Source organism: Anthonomus grandis, chromosome 10 (genome assembly GCF_022605725.1).
Source record: "Anthonomus grandis grandis chromosome 10, icAntGran1.3, whole genome shotgun sequence".
In the NCBI taxonomy this organism is placed as follows: Eukaryota; Metazoa; Arthropoda; class Insecta; order Coleoptera; family Curculionidae; genus Anthonomus; species Anthonomus grandis.
Genome location: NC_065555.1, coordinates 15,815,032 through 15,822,803, shown reverse-complemented (window position 1 = coordinate 15,822,803; position 7,772 = coordinate 15,815,032). Strand labels below are relative to the sequence as shown.

Here is a 7,772-nt window from a genome sequence, read left to right as displayed (position 1 = left end):
CGCTTAAATGCTGCGATAAAACAGTTAGTAGTTAGATCGGATACAGTTTCAAGATGGATCGCTTTTGTTGAAATATATATGAAAATACAAACATAGCCCTTTACTAATTTTGCGCCCCCAGTACTGCGATCTTTTAAAAGAAAAGGCCCTGCGAAATCGCAGCCTCTATTTATAAATGGTAAGTATGGAGTAACTCAGCATACGTTAAAAGACGAATATGCCCAGCCAATGAGAGCATTCCGGCACCACAAAGGCGTGGCTTGCGTACCGCCAAAATTCAAAATACAAATTTTTCAATGCATGTAGTTGAACAGCGAGATTTGGCATCTCTTAATTATATATTTGCTAATATAGCAATTTGTTTTGTTAGGCATTTATATTTTAGATGGAAAAAGCAATGCCATATGCCATATATAAAAGACGCTCAATAAAAAAATATTTGTAGCTGTCATAGATTAGTAAATTAATGATTTTTTTATATATATTTACGACGTGCTCAAGATTTTTAAGAATATGAAAATAGGTAATTATTTAAATATAAATAAATAGTTGCCAAATTTGATTTTTATAGATATATTTGTAGTACCTTATTTCATTTCATACCTCTAGCGCTAACATAATGAAATCATTTTATTATGATAGTGATATGAAAGCAACATCCATTATTACTGGAGATAGTTGTTGGATGCGGTCAGATATTAAAAAAAAAACAAAAACCAGTCATCCAGGACACTAAGTACTTCTAGGGTCCTTTTTCTTTAGTTGAAGTTTAAACGTGGGTAATAGGGAACCGAATACTATTGGGCTGCTGCATTAATTAGTAAATAAGTACAAGTGCATGAGTGAGTACGGTATATATAAAACACATTAAACAATCTAAAAATTATGGCATTATTATTATTGATAATACTTCAAAGTTTGTATTTTTTGGTATTTTGGCTTGTTTTAAAGATGTTTTTTTATGGTAATATATTAAATTTAGTGTGAAAAAAACCTCTCGCATGTCATATTCCTATGATAGATACCTATAATTTATAATTTTCATAATATAATAATTGTCAATGAACCTTTGAAGTTTATTTAAATAGCCAATTATACATTACTTAGGAAATTAAACTATGTGGATCAGAGAATATCATGTGGGTAGATGATAAAGATTGCTAGGTGATGAATAACTAAAAGTATATGAATTTCCAAAAAAAACCATATAATTAACATATAACCTTTTATTTAACAATTAAAATCAAAATATATATTACAAATAATCCTAAAAAATATGTGTTTATTTTAATTTTTGTATAACTGTTTAGGCATTGTTCTGATTAAATTCCGATGGGTCGCCATAAGAAGTAAATATTCCATAAATATTTTGAGGCAGCTTACTTGCTGAGTAGTTTTCAAAGACAATTTGAAAATTATTTAAATCATTGTGATGACAGTGATATTACTTTGAAATTCAAAAAAATCCCATCATAATGGTCTTAAGCAGTTTAACAATATTCCAAATGTTAATAATAGGCTTCTTGACTTGGTTTTTTCAATTTTCGACGTCAGTGTCATCAAAAGTATATCACCGCTTATTGACGAAGATTTGCATCATCCTGCGTTGACAATTTCTTTTAAATCGGCTTCCCCTCATAAATATAATCCTTCTATAAGTTCAAATAATCTACAGCAGTTTAACTTCAGAAAAGTAGACTTTCCATTCATGTCTAATTTGTTGTTTGATGCAGACTGGTTGTCCGTCTTGCAGTCTTCTGACGTCGACAGCGCTTGCAAGGAACTTTACAAAAGACTTGATTCAGCTTTTGCTGCTTCAGCACCTTTAAAACAACGAAGACGACGGCGATTTCCAGTATGGTTTTCAAAACAAATTATTTCTAATATCTTTAAGAAGGACAAAGCATATCGTGATTATAGATCCTCTCCAACTAAATTTAATCTTTCAAGATACAACAGGCTTCGTCAGACGGTAAAATCTCAAGCCCGTGAGGCCTATAACTCATTTGTGACCCAAGCCGAGGAGAACATTGTCACTGATCCCTCATCGTTTTAGTCTTTCGTTAGAGCTAAGAAAGGTCACTCTTCACTTCCGTCTATCATGTGCGATGCCAATGGTATTTCTTTTTAAGGAACAGAAAATATTGCGCCAGCTTTTGCCAAACTTTTTTAGAATGCCTATAAAGATCCAATCAACATCGCAGAAACCTATCCTCCTTCTAATTCCTCAGACCTCCTTAACATTCTTCCATCAATTACCACTGAGGAAATTATTGCTGCTAGTCGGATGCTAAAAAACAAGTTGACAGCCGGTCCAGATGGTGTTCCAAGTTTTGTAGCTAAAGACTGCATGTTTGTCCTTTATCAGCCTTTATGTCATATTTTTAATCTTCAATCAATCAATCAGTTCAATCACTACTCTCTATAGATCAGCACGGTTTTATTCCTAAAAGGTCGTGCATCACTAACCTCTGTAATGTGACTCATTTTATTTCTTCAGCCCTCGATAGAAAAAGTCAGGTTGTTGTAGTGTATACTGATTTCAGTAAGGCTTTTGATCAGATAATAGCATTCTGCTGGAAAAATTGAACAAGGAATTCAACTTCTCAGAAAGGCTAATTTCGTCATACCTTATTGACCATCTACAGTTTGTTGAGGTGGAAGGTTGCAGATCTAATACCTTTCTTTCAACTTCTGGAGTCCTACAGGGATCCAATCTCGGCCCACTTCTTTTTTTTTATTAATGCTCTTATAGAACTGATTTCCTGCCTTAGACTAGCTTATGCTGATGATCTGAAAATATTCCGGTGTATCAATAATATCTTGGACTGCTTGTTCTTACAGAGTAACTTGGACCTAATTAGGGGGTGGTGCAGTCGAAATCAGTTATGTCTTAATATCTCGAAATGCTGTGTGATCTCCTTTCACCGAACCAAGGATCCTGTTTTGTTTAATTACAATATAGACAATCAAATCCTCTGTAGAAGTACTTCTATTAAAGATCTAGGGGTTGTATTCGACAATAGGCTCACATTTGTGCCACATATTGAACAGACAGTGACCTCCTCGTTGAAACTTCTGGGTTTTGTCATTCGAAATAGCCGACTCTTTAACAACTGAAACTCAATAAAACTATTGTACTTTTCCTTTGTTAGATCAAGACTGGAATACGGTTCCTTGGTGTGGTGTCCTTTCTATGAATGCCATGTTGGCTACATCGAGAGTATTCAGAAAAGGGTTTTAAAGTTTCTTATGCTTCGTGAGGATGGAATATATCCTGTTAGGGGACATGATCATGATCTGATGTTAGGTAGATTTAATCTGCAATCTCCGGCCATGAGGAGAACAATTCATTTTGTAACATCAGGATCCCGTATATCAAATGTGCAGAATTTTTAATTCAGTATCATCAACCTGTGACATATTTGTATGTCCCATAAAGGATCTAGTTTTGTCTCTGACAAACCAACAGTTACCATAATTCCTTTTCTCTTCCTTTTTTTCGTTGTTCCATGAATCCCTTTCTTTGTTCATTCTAATGTTAATTTACATATCCTTTAATTTTGATATATACATGATGTTACTATAGTAATTTAAGTTTTCCTTATTTTTCTTTCTTTTTGTTATTTAATTTATAGTTATTTAATACTTGTCTACACTTTCGAAACATTAATTGTAGATTTTCCTGTAACTGGGCTTTGCTTGTTGGAAATAAACTGCTAAATAAATATTCATATTATAGATAATTTAAATAATTTAATATAATTTAAATAATTATAGATAATTAAATATCTTAATTCCGACTAACTTATTGAAATGTTTTAAATTTTAGCAAATATATTTTAAATTTAATAACATATTTCTTAATAATAGTTTTTAAAGTAAAGTATACTATGGGCTCTATATTATATTAAGATTTGTCAAAATGTATTAAATTATATAATATCAACAACTTAAAACTAAGATCGTAGAGAAGAGGCTAAATCCATCATGCTTGGTCTGTAGACTAGCACTTCTTTAGCTAGCATTGTCATCTCTGCTGGTCACATACAGCCCAATCTGCTATTCAACATTTTTTTTTTGTAATACCACGAAAGAAAAAAAATACTGTTCTTTAGACATTTTCATAAATAAATATATTCACGAGGGTCTGTTCCTCATCATTCCATCTCTGTTTTGAAGCAATTCAGTTAGGTTTTTGATGCTTCAAAAAGTCAGCTCTAAAAACATGATTCTTACATAGCAATCCAAATTTAAGTACATTTGAAAATTTAAATAGAAAATAAGTAAAATATCAATTAGCTAAAATAGTCTCAAGATAAAAGATATACCAAGAAAAGGTACACCTATATAGGTAGAAACCAAATACCTAATCTCAAACCTCTTAAAATTGATATCTACTAACTCTGCACCAAAACCGTTAAAGACTATAGTTAAATAGAACACAAAATACTAAATAATACACCATCATATTTTAGTTACATACATACCTACAGAGGTAAAATATAGCCATACCATAACAATTCATATTTGTTCCATCTATACAAATAATCCTTTTAAATTCTTTTAATCTCTTCTCCATAATTCAATTCATGTAGCAAATTTTTGTTATCATTCAGTCCCGGATAAGAATCCCCTAAAAATTAAAGCTTAATGAACAAGGAGTTCAATCAAAGTTGGTACAAGCTGATTAGTTTGACTAGTTGCTATATTTATTGCAAAAAAAATCACCTTAAAAACGGTCACATCAATTTGTAAATGAAAAAAGACAACCTACATGAAAATAATTTGACATGCAATTATTTTTATGTAGTAATTTTTCAATTCTGAACAACTAAAATATAATTATGAAATTAGTCAGAAAATTAGATATGTCTTTCATTGATGGATCACCCCCCATATACATGAGCACTTTCATTATTTACATCATTATTAAAACACTCAAAACTCTCTAATTTTTTATAAGTATTAATTGTAATCTTCATATACATACACATACCAATTCTCTTGAAAACAAATGCATAATTTTTCTCTTGGTCATTTTTTCCTTTCCCATTAATTTTCAAAGCAGGGGCTACCATATCATAACCGTCTCTTTAGTCAACATTATATCTCCTTATCAAATATGCCAGGTTACCGCTTGTTAGTAAGTTTAGCCTTTCTACTGTGTCATTTCTCTTTTTACATGAGCTATTGAATCCTAAAAGTAAACAACAAAATATACAATTAAAATAAGAAAATGCCTGGGTACTGTTGGTACATATTGGACATGTAATGTGTTTCTTGTATTCCTGGCCAACACATTTTGGGTGAAACTTCTTAAGATGTCTGTTTCTCATCGATATGCTTGAAGTTTCCTTCTCACAGACTTTGCAGATTGCATTTTATTGACTTGAAAATACATAATAATTCAGATAAGAACTAAAAAAATTATATCTTACTTTAGTGTTGCCATAATTATCATGAACAGATACTGCAGCAGCTAAAAAAGAAATTATACAGTAAAAAAGCCACTGGAAAATTTACTAGAAGTTGAAAGTCAAGACACTTAAATGTTTGTTTTTGAACTCAAAATTAACGTAGAACCGAATATTACAGACACCGGAGTCAACACTAAACACTATCATTATTGTAATCACTTCGCAACATTTTGCAAAATCGATATAATAATAATTATCGATAATAATTAAATTATTCAGAAAGCAAAGCAAATAAAACCTGCAATCTAGGTTAGGGAAAACAAAACAAAAGTAATATACCATTCGGGCGCGAAATTTCGCGGACGTAAAAGAAGGGATCAATCGGTTTTCCGTCCCGTCTTCGATTCTCATTGGCTGGGCATATTCGTCTTTTAACGTATGCTGAGTAACTCTACTCTTGGGTAAGTCTCCCATCAAATACTTACTACCCATTGGATAACATGTAATACAGATTCTTACTATCTTTTTACAATCGTTACGTCTACTTATAGGTCAAAAATATTCTCTGATTGATAAGTTTTCGATATTCGTTCTCTAGAATTAAAACTGTAGTATAATGCTTTGCTGGCAAAATAATATGAAATTTTTTGTCATTATAACTGGAGTTTTGTAATCGGCCTCCAACCCGTATAAGTCCGTTTACAAATATGGGACTTAAAGAAAGTAATGCACTTTTTTTACTTATATTTTATCCGTTACTTAAATTGATAAAATCCAATGGAAATTACTCTTTCTGAGCTAAGGCAATTAGTCTGTTAAGACTTGCTTGTAACTCATCGCTAGATAAAAATCGTAGACATCTACTATCTTTCTTACTTCTGCAATTGTGTATAAATCTTAAGCAGTAGGCAAATACTCTTTTCAGTTTAATTAGTCTTGAACATTTTAAATAAAATATAAATGGGTTCACAATTGCAATAAGAACTAAAGTTTTTTGTTCTGGTAAATTTTCAGTCAATCATATTTTTATGAATATAATCGTTCAACCAATTATTACTAAGCCATAGTGGGTAATTAGATCAAAAGGACAACTTAATCAAGCCGTTTACATTTGTTCCTCTGGAAATTAAATCAGCTGGATTCTGATCTGTCGCTACATAATACCAATCATCCACATTTGTTATTTGTTGAATTTCACTAACTCGTTTTGCTACGTAAGTTTCCATTTACTAGCTGGCTCTCGAATCCAAGACAACGAAATTTGTGAATCAGAGTAGAAATAACATTCATGAAAAATTACTGATAGAGATTAAATAGCCTTTTTTGCCAATTGTGTTAATAACAGTGAAGCCCATAGCTCCAAACGAGGAAGTGGTATAATTTTTTAAATTGGTATTACTGTAGACTTAGCACACAATAAATTTGAAAAATATTGTGTTGATAAACTTGGAAACGAATATACAGGGTGTTTTTGAAATATGGGATCAAACTTCTGGGGGTTGTTCAGTGCAACAGAAGAATCCATTTGAGTATAGGAACCCATGTCCGGAAATGGGTCACTACGCCACTACGGCCCTAAGACGCGTTAAAATTTATAAAAAACATTAATTACCTAAATGGGATCTGCTGCATTTATTTTTTGTACCATTTGTACATGATACCATAACAACAATTGTTTAAAATCAACGCTTGTCAATGTCAGTTTTCAATGTCATGTTTAAAAATTTTATAGCTTACAATTGTTAAAAATTTATTGCTAATGGAAAACTTTACCAATCAAGAATTGGCGGATATGCATTTGGCATACGGAGCAACAAACTGCAATGCACGAGCAGCATCGCGGTTGTATCATGAACGTTATCCCGAACGACAGCATCCTGGATACAAAAAGTTTATTGCGGTTCATCGGCGGCTCGCTGAGAGAGGCATGTTGAAGACCAATATGCATGATACTGGTGTTGCTCGAACCATAAGAACGGTCGAATTTGAAGAAGAGGTGCTTCAGCGAGTTGCCGATGAACCATCAAATAGCACACGTGACGTCGCTAAGAATATGAATACGAGTAACGCTTCTGTCTGGCGGGTACTACACGAGCAACAACTCCATCGTTACCACTTCCAGAAAGTTCAAGGTATGACTGCAGCCGATTATCATCTTAGAGTTCAATTTTGTCGATGGCTTCTGGATCACATTGCACAACCAAATTTTTTACGATATGTTTTGTGGACCGATGGAGCCTCTTTCACAAGAGACGGTATTTTTAATAGTAGGAATAGCCATGTTTGGGACGAAGAAAATCCTTATGCAATTTTTCCAAGAAACTATCAGAATCGTTGGTTTGTCAACGTATG

At 32.5% G+C, this 7,772-nt stretch overlaps 1 long non-coding RNA gene across 2 annotated transcripts; it reads right to left on the bottom strand.

Moving 5' to 3' along the window:
- Positions 1-4,486: 4,486 nt before the first annotated feature.
- On the bottom strand, positions 4,487-5,636 carry LOC126741650 (uncharacterized). Of its 2 annotated transcripts, none has more exons than XR_007662253.1 (3): positions 5,252-5,636; positions 5,000-5,200; positions 4,487-4,636 (listed from the first exon to the last, which is right to left on the bottom strand). It is a non-coding gene; the product is annotated as an uncharacterized LOC126741650 (long non-coding RNA). The 2 variants fall into 2 exon arrangements; XR_007662252.1 differs by having other exon boundaries at positions 5,261-5,636.
- Between the last annotated feature and the right edge of the window lie 2,136 nt (positions 5,637-7,772).